Below are 14,032 nucleotides of genomic sequence, written 5' to 3'. Positions count from 1 at the left end.
CACAAGGCTTCATCGGGGAGTTCACTCATGATTGGACCATGAGAACAAAGGTTTTTAGTTCTTTCAAAGAGAGTCTTGGAGATGTTTGATGTTTCTGTTTTTTCTACATAAAGGAATAAACTATTTTTCTTGCTTCATGTAGTGTGGAAGTTTTTAATGTTTCTTCATCTGTTATGTTCTTGAATGTGTTCACGTGAAGATGATATAAATAAACTCTTGTCAGAGATTTACAGTTATCAAACAGGTGAATAAACAACACTGAGACACTTGGAGACGGTTAACGTGCTGCACGGGTGAGGGCTCAGAGAGGACTCACACCGAGCTGCAGTAGTCGTTTATTATTTATAGCAGGGTGAAACAAGCATAGCAGTTTCCTCTAATTTTGCATATATGTGTGTGTGTGTGTGTCTAAGTTCGTATAAATATCATAGGGTGAACTTCCTCTTTCTATAAACAGAGCAAGTAGTACATTTTGTTCTTTTCCTATTAAGAGTAAAATATGAACATATACTTTAATGCAACATAAAACTCATAAAAGCGTTTCTTCTTTAACATCCCCTCCTGATGTTAATATTTTTCACTTAATCATACTTTATTATCAGCCAACAATCACTTGCTTATAACATTTTCAATTGTAGCATCATTCAGTATGTGTGTGTGTGTTTCTATACCAAATCTTCTTCATCCGGTTCATCTTCTAGTGGCAGTCCAACATAGGTAATTACTGTGGCCTGTACCATTTTGTCAATCATGGATCTTATGCATGGTAGGATACATGTAGAAAACAAGCACAATAATAGAAGCAGAACTCCTATCAGTACGAGTCCTTTTATCACGAGGGTCTTCCAGCTGCCACTCAGCAGCCAGGTCAGCCAGTCCTCATTGTTCGTGACATAGTCTTGTTGCTGCGCATTACTCAGTTGTCGCAACTTGTCTAGGGCGGTGGTCATGGTCAAGGAGTGCACATTGTCCGGGATATAGGTGCAACAAGTGGTGTTGAATAAGACACAGAGGCCCCCTCTCTCAGCGAGAATCATGTCCAGGGCGACCCTGTGTTGCATGACCACTATTCTGATCGCGTCGATTTCCTCATTCTGAGCCTTATTTATCTTTGCTGAGCTGTTCAGGAAAAGTCCAAATCGGTAGTCAAGAGTCTCAATTCTTAGCGTGTTTTTTCCAGTTCCGACCCATGGGAACAGTGAGTGCAGGACCTTCTGTCCGGTGGTCCACAACTTGAACTCCGCTGGTACATCACTGCCCCAGATTGGGTCATGGGGTTGCACGTCATCAGTGTTCCTCTTGCGTCGTGGTTGGTTCTGATGGAATACTCTGAAGGTGTGGTCTGACACTAAAATTGGGGCGCAGAGTCCGGTACAAGAAAAGCTCACAACTAAGACAAAACTGCTCCTGCAAGGAAAGCTCACTGTTATGCATGCAAGGTGATCAGCTCTAGGTGAGAAGACATTTAAATCTCACACTTGTTCTGCTGCATTTTTGAAGCTCAATTCCAGGAACAGATCGCAGGGCTCATTTTTACCCAGATAGCAAGGAAACATTGAAACAATGTTGAGTCAATATCAGGCTGTGTCATTGAATCAACGTTGAAGTGTGACGTTGACCTAACATCACTCTTGCACCCTTTTTTAATGTTGAAACAACGTCAGGTTTTGATGTTGAATCAATGTTGAAACCTGACATTGATTCAACGTTATATTTTCTAATACTGTTGACATTGAAACAATGTCAGATTCTGATATTGAAACACTGTTGAGCTATGGTGTTGATTTTCCACCTCTTTCGCACAGTTGCTTTTTATTAAAACAACAGTTAAATCATGACTGGAAATCTACCTTTCTTTATAGGTATTTTAACCAATACTAAACTACTGCATGTTTCCATCAATACTTAAACCACCTAATCACATAATTGTACTTATTCCTCAAATTGGACACCCTTTAAAAAAAACAACAAATGTCTCACAATGTATCATGTCAATATTAATATCCTAAAATAAGAAAGTATTGCATGTGATGTAACAGAGAAAAAACTAAACAAAAAAAGGTCAATAGGCATGTTTCGTTTGCTAAATACTTTATTAAAAGACAGTTTCCTATTTACATTTATATGTTTCACAGAAGTTTGTAATTTTTTACTCTGGGATGGGGATGCATGGATGTGCGTCCTGCACCACCCAAACGATCTGGGGCATATCGGAGCCATTTCTGCACTGCTTGTGCAAAGACAAACTCGGACATAGAGTTTGCCCCTAACTGCTGCGTCAGGCCATCTAGGACAAAAATACACACACACAAACAAAAAAAGTGAATTAGAGCACATGAATAAGCTCTTGTTAACTGTCTTTAAAACAAAATAAACATGGGGTCCTTGGGCTGTACAAACTACAACCCGAGGACTAAACAAGCCAAAGACCAAAGACTCCATCTCCAGATTAACCGGACATGAAAGTCTTGTTATTAAGAAGGACAAAGTAATATAGCAAAAAAACGGTAAAAATTACCAAATATGCATTTGCAGAGCGCTGTATCTTTAAATGCCCTTTTTTGCTTTGTCTGGTCCTTGGTTTTTTTCCCTGCCCAGTTTAGTACCGAGGCCAGCTCGTTTGTAATGGCATAAGCCATTACACGGCGGACTCGCACCTCCAGTGTGGTCCCTCCAATCAAGGCAAAGCGTCTCACCTATAGACACATTTTAAGAGATGGAATTAGCATGTCTCATGTCTTTAATGTGTATGCAAGTGCTTGTGTGTTTAATCAACAGGCCGTTGTTATGTATTTAAATCACATCTGACAGCTATTACACTTTATAGTTACAAAGTGTACATAACCTTTATATACTTACCATTGCCTTATTTGCCTCTTGTGATTGAAGAGCTGCCTCTGCATTGTTTAGCTCCTCAATGTTGTGCAAGGGCAAATCCAGAGGCAGTACCCCAGCATCTACCGATTCATTGCAGCAGGGACGGCGGATGGCTCTGACCTCCTCACGGAGTTCGTTAACAGCTCTCGTCAGGTCTGACAGAAAAAGATTATTTTTTTTAAGTATTTAAGAATACAGACAACTTGTCAAAAGTTTCCTTGTGTCACACACAGATATGTACAAAGACACAAGACAGTATTTTATTACCTGGTATTTTCACTCGAGGGGGCTGGGGAAACCGTTTTTTTGTGGGCTGCTCATCCTCTGAGTCACTATATGTGTACAGGGGATTTTGTCTAAAGAAAAAAAGTTGAAAACGGTCATAAGTAATTACAAATGTGCTTTTGGAATATTATTTCCTAAAGTTACAGTTTGATTTAACATTTAACATACAACTGCGTGTGTATATGTAAGCATTTAAACACTGAAGATAATAAAATTAACAGTATTTTGTCTAAGTCTGCCATTGTAGGAATTCATGGCACCGAGACAAAAACTTGGCGCACAGTGTGGCATCAAAATAGGCGCACACCTTTGACGCTGCGTTTTCTCCGTCTTCCTCGTCCACACGTAAATGCTAAAGCAGAGTTTTCGAAAATATCCGCCCTGGCAGGCGTCTTTAAAAATCTCAGTTTTCAGTTGATGAAACGCAGTTTACGTGTGGACAAAAGGTGCAAACGCAAGGTAGGTGAGCGTGTAGCGTAAAGTTTGAATTGAGTGCGAATCGAAGCGGGTGCTCTCCAATCATTAAAAGTAACAAAGTCATTGAACACATTTATACAGTTACCTTTACGTTTATCAATCATATATCACAGATTTACAATTTTTTGTAGTACTATGCTAAAAAGCAACTACAGAGCGAAAGTCTGGGTCAAGCGCCGAGGCGACGGCAAGAACAAAGGAACCCTCGAAGCGTTAAAGCTAGCTTTGTAAGGGAATATAACGGAAAAGTATGAAACGAAAATGTTTTCTTTGTTGATAGACTTTGTTCGCAGTGCAATTTATTTGTTGCCGGATTGTAAGATGAAAGTAGACACAATATCGGGCTCCCACATTTTATCCGAAACTTTACATTAACAAGTTTGTTTGGTTTTTTTTTACTGTTATTCAAATGCAACCATGGAAATAACGAATAGAACAAAAGTCATTCATTCTTACCTTATACTAATCGTGGTGCAGGCCAGTGCAGTGCATGAACTGATGCCTTCTCCGGTCAATTCCACTGAGAGTAAATCTAATGTCCCGCTCTACTGTACAAGACAATGGTTACCTGGAGGGACGTACCAATGTGATAGGGGTGCTGCGGAATAGTCCAAGTGGTAGCAGCTTTAATTTCCCGCTCAACCATAAATTGATGATTTTTCAACGTGATTGTTGTCACCTTGTCAACTATAAATAGATCAACAATCAACGATGACAGAACAACAGTGAATCAATGTTATTTCAATGTCAGTGTCAGGTTTCATCAGTATTTCAATGTTGTTTCAACATTGGTTTTGTGTTGACATTTCAATCCTGATGATTCTGATGGTTCAGATGGAAAATCAACATCTGTTCAATGTCTCCTTGCTATCTGGGTATATACACTGCAACTGCCATGAGGACAGGGCCATTTTTTTGTTGTTGTTTGTTTTTCCTTTTGCTCTGTGCAGCATTTTGGCAGCATTTTTAAATTTCTCTTTGTATTTTTTCTTTCTTTTACTAGTGAAGAGATGTAGCGTGAACAGTCTAAATATCCCATATGGGTCGTGTGAAATGGTGTTTTCAGTTTCATTCAGTTGAAGTAAAGAACGTTGAATATTTCTAAGTGTGCTGTTTTGAACCAACATGTCACAGTATGATCAGTGCTGTAATTTTTGACAGTCACTGTATCAATGTTATTTTTGCATCTCTTGAATAAAGGTTTTGACCTGCAAGTGCTAATTTCTTTAGTTATTGGGGTAAAATGGGTAATGTTGATAGGAAGGTGTTTGCCAATTCAGTAACCTAATTTAATGTTAATGGAAACTAACATTATCTCAAATTGTTTAGTTATAATTGTTGTTTAACTGAATCTTGATTTTTGATCTTGATTTGTTCTTTCCCAACATTTTTCAAAAGAAACAGTCTAATTTCTTTGCTGTGATTGATTCCAGAGAACACGGAAGAACTGACATTATTTAACTGTTGATTTATGTAGATTCAGTGGAGGAGTAATGTCAGTTTAATTCTTTACCTACTGTCAATGCAGTGAAATTAGACATTTTGTTTTGAAAGGTTACTGGTGGATGCCAGCAACCATCTTGGAAGAGAACAATATAATCTGTTATAAGGCCTCCATTTGAAAATTGTGTATTTGATACTAGAATATAATAGCAAAATGTAATTTGAAGATAACATGTAGTATTTAAGTGACCAAGTAGTATTGGGTAAAAGTTATTGAATGGTTTTGGGATAACGTGAGAAAATTGTGAAGGATTAAAATATTCCAAGAGCTCAAATTACTTCATCAAAACATGTTTAAGTCACATTTTATCAACACAAATTGCACAGGCTTATTGAACATGAATAAATTGTGTTAATTTAACTCAATTTAAGTTGCTGCCAAAGCAAAACATCTGTGTGCAACAAATGTCCACCATTGAATTAAATAAATCCAACAACATATTTTTTTCAGTGTAGTTTGGACTTTATGATTTCTGTAACTGGAAAATATTATTTTGTTTAAAGACAGAAGTGACCGCATAGTTGCAACATCAAAGGGAAATATTAATTAATTAGCATCAAGTATATTTGTTGCTTAAGCGTTTGCACTATAACTTAAGTAGGATTATAACTTTTAAGGAAGGAAAGATTTCAGATATTTAATTCACTGCTTCAGTTATTTTATATGAAATTAAAACATTTACGTTGGTCAAATATGATGCTCTAAATCAAATAAAAGTTTGAAAATAAATGATGTATTTTTAAATGCTGCAACAAATGTTCACAAAAAGTAACTATAATTAAAACCAGTTAAACAAAATCAAATGTTTGAATCATGCTTAACCAAATGCCAGGCTGGAGAGCTGAACCTAAAGTATACGTAGAAAGATTTCAACATCTGAGCAGTTTTTAATGTTTTTATCACATATAAATGTCACAGCAGTGGGTCCTGGCCCAATGCTTTGTGTTTTTGCTTTTCTTTGACTCTTGTTTTTCTTGGTTTTTGTTCTTCTTATTTATCAGGCTCTCAGTAATCTTAGTTCTCCCTCCCTCAGTGTTCATTTCAGCCTGTGTTTAGTTTCTGTTCCCGTGTCCCACGTTTCATCGTTTCATGTCGAGTCAGCCCTGTCTCTCTGTTTCCTGTGTCTCCCCAGTCAGCCCCGCCTCCCTCGGGCACTCATGTGTGATACAGAGTAATAAACCTGACTACATTTGCTACACTCTCTTTATTACCTGTTACTTTAAAATTCATACACTAATTATGTCTGCCCATCTCTCTAATGTGAAGGTCAAAGGTCAACATCCCAGTGGCATAAGAATAATCCCAAAGGGGCAAAGGCAGCGGTTAATTTAGCACATTTAGCATTAAGGGTACAGCAAGGATATACTTTTACTTATTGTGGCAGGGGTGTGGTCTCTGGCCTGCTGCAGTGGAGGCTGGTGGCGGGACGTTGGACGGCACAGGTGAGGGTGATGGAGCTCATGACTCTCCCCTTTATAGTGACGGAGGAGACTGGCGTGGGGGAAGCGTGTAGTGGAGGAAGCCGAGGAGAGAGCTGGTGTCTGGCTACAAAGACGGCGTCAAACCAGAAAAGATTGCTCGTGGTCAAATAATGTGTCAATCACCTGTGAATCAAACTGTGTGTGGCTCAGTTCATGTCACAGTGTTGTTTAGTATATCTTCACTTGTCTCACTCTCCTTCTGTTCTGTCCATCAGGACGATCCTCAGCGCTTACACAGATCCTCCATCGATGTTTTGCATCCAATCAGTGATCAGTTCTACGAGGAGGCCTGGATGTTCACCAGCGCTCGCTACACCTCCATCTACCAGAAGGTGAGTGTACTCCTTTGTACTCAGATTAACATTTTACTTCTTAAAATACATTTTCATATATGAGCTTTCTATTATTTCATGGGCCATTTAATCAATATTAAAATTACAAGCATATCAACAAAGGTGAAGCTGGTTTTTTCCACTTGCTGTCACACAGTCATGGAGGAATACAATAAATACATAATCAGTCATAGATCCTGAACAATGACATTAAAAGAAAGTCTGTGGCTCTAAAAACTAAACAGTATAAAGACATGCTCCAAGCTGCTGTTTCTCTCCTACTCCTCTAGGTTTTCCACTGTTGGCCATCCAGCAATGCTGGAGGGCTACCTGGCCAATGCTGGCCTACACAAAGAGGTCCCGGCTCGGAGGAGCTGAAGAAGATCCTTGCCTTCCTCGTCAGTTTCCTCTTCAGTTCCTATCCCAACAAAACCTTCTTGCACCTATTAGCTCCAAAGAGGCTATGGTGCCCCTGGAGGTCTGGACCTGAGGCCTGTGCTCATCACGTGGATAGAAAACACTCTGACACCATTCTGGAGGTCTGATGGGACTCTGACCAAAACACAGATGAAATAAAACTTGTGGCTGGAGCTTTTAAAATTACTTTTTCACCTCATAGATTAATGCTCATGATTGCATGTTAGCAAGACAGCATCTCCCCAAGGTGAAACTCTCAGGAGACATTTACTCTTAAACTGTAATCTGGTTGAGACTACTTGAGGAGATCTTAGTAGCGAGTATGTGGATTTAGTCTCTTCACCAACAGCAGACAGACCCATGCCAAGAAAGCAGACATGTTCTCAAAGAAAGCCGAGAGCAGAGATTGGAAAAAGCTAAAAAGAAAAAGCTGCAGCTTCAGACGACTATCTGCCTGTAAGGCTGAAAAAGTCCAGTTACGCTCTATTTTGGGAAAGCTCCCAGTTTTGGTAACCTGGACTTTTATTTCCCCTCTTCTGCTACAGATGTTGACTGTGACCTCAGAGGCCAACTGGACCACACAGCTGCAGCAGGAGTGAGGGAGAGGAGTCTTCATCCAGCTTCAAAGAAAACATCCAGGTAAAGTGACGTGGATCAGTGGATAAAGCCGTCTCCACTTTCAAAGGAGATCCTCTGAGAGAGAGACTCTCTGAGCCATTTTAGCCTCAAATTATAGGACTTTATAGTACAGCAACACTTTTAAAGGACAAAAATAAGATAAACTGTGACTGTAACACAAACAAAGTATTGCATGTGTTTTTAAAAGTGTTCCTCCGATGGGCAGGATATCACTATTAGACTGTCCCACCAGCCAACTTCAACAAGAGACCACAGCAGCATTCAGTGATCAGCACAGATGTTCCTCTAACACTCAGCATCTGATCCCTGTTGGTCTGTGTGCTTCTGCTTTTGCTCAGTTAGAAACCCTGCAGCAACCCGACCCAAAACTGTGTCTTCTTGTTGGCCTCAACGTTGAAGTGTCAAACGTCCAACATCTGGAAAGGAAACCACGCCAGTGTACTGTGATGTTTCACCAACATGTGGCAGACGCTGGTCCTGCCTTTCATGCTGACATCAGCAGAGAGCCCCGCCTACCTCAAAGCCTCCCCTGTCATGTACTGATCAGGATGATTATGAAGATGAGCGAGTGCAAATAAGACTGTAAAAGTCCATGAGCAGAATGTTTGGATGCTTTTTAATGATTCATGAATATCATGAGAGTGTTTGTGTGTTTTGTCTTTTCTTTGCTGACGTTTGTTACTAACAAAGACAATTTACGCTCTGTGTGTGTTTTCATCCTTACCAGCCGCACTCTAACTGCAATGAAGGAAACAAACTGTAGAAATGGTCGACTCAGTGACTTCATAAAATATTGAAGTGGTTCAGGTAGAGCCAGTTTTTAAATGACCATGAACACTGAGCGTATTGTATCTGTACAGCATGTTTTTCTATTAGACAGATTTGTAACAGAGGCCTTGCTCTCAGTAAGTTTGAAATCCTTTTCTGATTTCTTTTGTAATCTCTGATCTTTGTGTATCCTGCTCAGTTTGCATGCTGCCTGTAGGAGTTTCTGTCTTTGTATTTGAAGAGAATTCATTGAATATACTCAGCTGCTTCCCTTTGGTGCCTCACACATCACTGAAGTTTTTCAGTGTCCAGTTATTTGTTTTTAATAGCTGTTTGAATTCTCTGTATGTTTGACCCTGTAGACTGTTTAATGGACTGCTCGTCTTCCTGTTTGTAACCACTGCCTGTTTAGGACTAAAGATTTGGATTTTTGACTTTAACACAGCCTCTGCGTGTCGTCCCTTTGTGTCCTCGTCCTCTGTGAATGTGTCACAGATGTTTCCATGATAATAACACAGCTTTCCCACAGTGGCTTGCAGCAGCATTTATTCACAGCACATTTGAGAAAGGTTCAGATTAACTCGATGAGTTTATATTCAGAATGATTCTGACAGTGGGCCACTGTGAATTGTGATCTTTCATCAGGTCAATGTTTAAGTTCAGTATTTCAAAGCAGGAGCTATGAGCAGTCATCATGTTGGCATTATTGATTGCAGTTATGTTGATTGCAGTTATTTACATCAGACTTCTTCTCTGAGATAAGAGCACCATTTGTGGGAAAGATGACAGTATTTCCAGGCTGGATGCTGTTTTCAGGGAGAACTGAATGAAAGTCTCCTGCACCTCAGCGCTGAGGTCCACACCTGTGAACACAGATGAGGTCAATCTGCTGCAGCACGTAGAGCTTTACTGATCAGCAGGTTCAAAGGATTCAGCAGAGCGTAGAGTCAGAGCTAAATGCCACATCACCATAGAGTTTGTTAACAACAGCTTTCTTTGCCCTTTGTCTCCATGGACTGAATCAGGGATACTCGTCATACTTCACCTCAACCACGTCACTGAGAGACCCCAGCCTGACACAGCAGCAGAGATGATGAAAGCAGAAACAGCAAACAGATGCTTCAGTTGTGTTTCTCTCTGTGTGTGCGCTCACGCCCACTTGTGTGTGTGAACTTTCCACGTACCTCAGCTTGTTTCTCCAACATGAGCCATCAGGGCTGAAAAACATCACTAACACATGAATTCTTTCTCTTTTTGTTATCACCTGTGATCATGTGTCTCATGTTTCTGTCATTCACCAGTTCTTGTATAGTTACGTGTAACTAGACTTCTGTGGGACGTAAATGATTGTTTTGTATGCAGATCTGTACAAAGGATGTAAACACTTGATTACAAAGGAGATCTCAGCTGTGTTGTTGTGGATGGACTTCAACGTATTTGTTAAAAAAGAGAATAAAGCAAAGTGTTTTAGCTGTTTGGGAGTTTTTGTTTGATTCCATTCAGTTTTATTTCTATGGAGTCAAATAATAAGAAAGGCTCTAGAACAGCCCTGAGTTTGTCCAGGTGACACTCCTCTGAAGAACAAAGACAAAGAGGAAGAAGGGGATTCGTTTTCAAGTCTTGTTTCTTTCAAAATAAAAGCTGAAATGTTTTGGAAGCATGATAATACTTTCAGCCAGGATGCCGTCTCCAAGGAGACCTGCACCTCAGCGCTGAGCTCCACATCACGCCCTGTGAAAGCACAGATATAAATCTGCTGCAGTGAGAAGAACTTTACCCAACACAAGTGTAGAAGTAGACATTTGACTTTACCTACAACCTGTTAACAACAAAGCTTTCATTGCCTCTGCTGTTGATGTCATGTAGGACTAATCATACTTCACATCAGCCATGCACACGTCAGAGGATCTCCAGGCTCTCAGTAATAAAGCCAAGCAGATGATGTGAACATAGCAATAGTAAAACATGCATCATAATCAGCTGTATGTGTCGACTATGTGGCACCTCAGTCTTGTTGGCATGAAGAAAAGTTGTGTAACATGTAGCATAAGGGCTGCAAAGACATCATGTAGACAGCAGTCGTCTGTTAGTCGTAACGTATCTCCTGTTAAAGAGTTAAATGTGCGTTCTCCATCTCTGTCCTCTCACAGCTCGCCGTACACCAACTCCAGCTGTGGTAACCATGGCTGTGCCCATCAACACGCTGAAGCTGAGACGCCACCCGTCACTATGGCGACTCCAATAGGGTTACCTGTCAGCTGTGGACGCATGAAAGGAAAACAGCAGAAACACAGACATGTTTACTGGAACATTTCCTATTGACAGCTTTATGGAAAAGTGGGTTTAAACACTTTTCTATGTTTTATTTTGTTTATTTATGGATTTATTGTGAAAGGAATTTCAAAGTTTTAATTTGACCTTTCCCCTGTTTTTCATACAGACTGGAGACGAATGGATGGTGCTTTCTTTGTTTGTCTAAAGATAATGAATAAAACTCTACAGACATCTTAAACCACCCTCGTTTCTATATATTGTGTTATATAAATGGAAAGTATATAAGACACAAACTGAGCTTATATGATACTAAGGACCCTGGAGGTCAGTCCACCTTTATAATTCAGCACAGCCTGGAGTCTCTTAGTCAAGCTTGTTTGTGTTTTCTGTGAGGAAGTTTTCAGCAGCAGCTCTTTTCTTGGATGTTGGTTCCCTTTGTTTCCATCCTCTGTTAAGATGTTTCAGTAATGTTGAGGTCTGGGGAGGCCAATCCATGGCTGACGTCCTGTGATGCTGCATTAGCAGTTTGTTCATAGTGAAAAATGAAGCCACTGCCAATCAGACATTTGCACAGTGGATCAACTTCTGATGGTACTGTCCTGAATTCCACACCTATAATATGTTTGCACATCCTGATGAATATGTGCAGCTGATTTTCAGTCCAGTTCCTGTGTGACAGACGCCAGTCTTTCTGCCTGTGTCCTTCCTTAACAATAGAGCCATCCTTCCACTGAGACTGTTTCTGATGAGGCTTCACTGAGCAGTAGATGGATCCCTCAGCTCATCTAATCGTCCTATTTCTAACACATGACTGTCAGAAACTGTTAATCTGCTGCAGCTCTTTAACTCCTCCACTTCTTTTTTTGTAATCTCTTAGTTTCCTCATCTTTTAAGGTGGCACTGCACACCAGATCCAAAGTCAACATGCTGTTATATAATCAAATCACTTTTTTATTGTCACATCACATGTGCAGGCACACTGGCACAGCACATGCGAGTGAAATTCTTGTGTGCGAGCCCCACAAGCAACAGAGATGTGCAAACACAACAACACAAACGAGCAAAATACAAGAATGGCCAACCTGAAACTAATAAATATATGTACAATATATAATAGTGTATGCATTTCTGGATGTGTATACTAAATATTATCCTATGTGTGTGTGTGTGTGTGTGTGTGTGTGTGTGTATACACATTTTTACAAATTAAATAGTAAAAAAATAATATATAAATATATAAATATATAAAATATACAGAGTTGAGACATGTGCAAAACAGTGGCGTTACTGTACAGTATGGAGTGCATAATGTTAAAGTTCCAGTAGTGAAGCTGAGGTGTCTATGACGTGTTCAGCAGTCTGATGGCCTGGTGGAAGAAGCTGTCTCTCAGTCTGCTGGTACGGGACCGGATGCTGCAGAACCTCCTTCCTGATGGAAGCAGTCTGAACAGTTTATGGCTGGGGTGACTGGAGTCCTTGATGATCCTCCCCGCTTTCCTCAGGCAGCGTTTCCTGTAGATGTCTTGGAGGGAGGGAAGCTCACCTCCAATTATCCATTCAGAGCACCGCACTACTCACTGGAGAGCTTTGCAGTTGTAGGCGGTGCTGTTGCCATACCAGGTGGTGATGCATCCAGTGAGGATGCTCTCAATGGCACAGTGATAGAAGGTCCTGAGGATGCGGGGGCTCATGCCGAATCTTTTCAGTCTCCTGAGAAAGAAGAGGCGCTGCTGCGCCTTCTTCACTGTTTTGTTTGTGTGTACTGACCACGTAAGATCCTCAGCCAGATGTACTCCAAGGAACCGGAAGCTGCTCACTCTCTCCACAGCAGCGCCGTTGATGGTGATGGGGGTGTGTACTTCTCTGCACCTCCGGAAGTCCACTATCAACTCCTTTGTCTTTGCGACGTTGAGGGTGAGATGGTTGTCTTGACACCAGTGGGTCAGGGCGCTGACCTCCTCCCTGTAAGCCGTCTCATCACCGTTGGTGATAAGACCCACCACTGTAGTGTCGTCCGCAAACTTCACAATGATGTTGGAGTTGTTAGTGGCTGTGCAGTCGTAGGTGTAGAGTGAGTACAGGAGAGGGCTCAGTACACACCCCTGTGGAGCACCAGTGTTCAGTGTGATGGGGGATGAGGTGATGCTGCCCAGTCTGACCACTTGGCGTCTGTCAGACAGGAAGCTAAGGATCCAGCTGCAGAGGGAGCTGCTCAGTCCTAGATCCTGCAGTTTCCTGTCCAGCTTCGAGGGAACGATGGTATTGAATGCTGAGCTGTAATCTACAAACAGCATTCTCACATACATGTCTCTCTTCTCCAGGTGTGACAGGGCAGTATGTAGTGTCAGGGCTATGGCATCATCAGTGGACCCAGGGACGTGCAGAGAGGTTTAAAGGGGCGGGTGCTCAAAGTTAAAAAGGGGCACATTGAACCAGGCTGAATAACAACAACACACATTCATCAAGAATCTAATATGGGAAGGGCAGTGCTGTGTTGATCTGAGACTGTAGACAGTAAAAAGTCCACAGGAGAGATGGTAGCTGATTAAACAAGTGTCATGAGATAATAACAAAATGCAAAGATTGGTGACAGCGCTTGGAACCATAAGGCAACAAAAAACTGTGAGAAATAATTTAGGCTCTGCCTGTGAATCACTCTTTGCTTCTCTTCTTCCTTCCATCCCATCATTTCATATATCACTCTCCACTTGCTGTCTATGTGAGAACAAGGCACAACTTGCTATTGCAATAAACTATAAGCTAATTATCCACACCTAACAACTCTTGCACTTAATCTATAATAAAATGATGACAGAAAAATGTTATAGCCCTGCCTTTAGTAGCCTCACACAGCTCCTGCTGTTTCCTCCTCATGTCCTTACCAGCCATGTCTGCACAATGTTATATCATGAGTAATATTTTTTTAAATCCATCTAAATAAAACACACACATGCACGCACGCACAGTGACATTTTAGA

General features: G+C 40.9%; 1 long non-coding RNA gene across 1 annotated transcript; it reads right to left on the bottom strand.

Moving 5' to 3' along the window:
- Nucleotides 1–1,933: 1,933 nt before the first annotated feature.
- Nucleotides 1,934–3,478, bottom strand: LOC146679465 (uncharacterized). The gene is made up of 4 exons (XR_014918604.1): nucleotides 3,145–3,478; nucleotides 2,860–3,032; nucleotides 2,519–2,696; nucleotides 1,934–2,287 (listed from the first exon to the last, which is right to left on the bottom strand). It is a non-coding gene; the product is annotated as an uncharacterized LOC146679465 (long non-coding RNA).
- Between the last annotated feature and the right edge of the window lie 10,554 nt (nucleotides 3,479–14,032).

The sequence above is a fragment of the Copadichromis virginalis genome, unplaced genomic scaffold (genome assembly GCF_057382275.1).
Source record: "Copadichromis virginalis isolate Kocher_CV1m ecotype Utaka unplaced genomic scaffold, C_Virginalis_male_GT1.1 unmapped_scaffold_1, whole genome shotgun sequence".
Lineage (NCBI taxonomy): Eukaryota > Metazoa > Chordata > Actinopteri > Cichliformes > Cichlidae > Copadichromis > Copadichromis virginalis.
The sequence above is the reverse complement of the archived record's forward strand: the minus strand, read 5'-3'. Positions and strand labels throughout refer to the sequence as shown.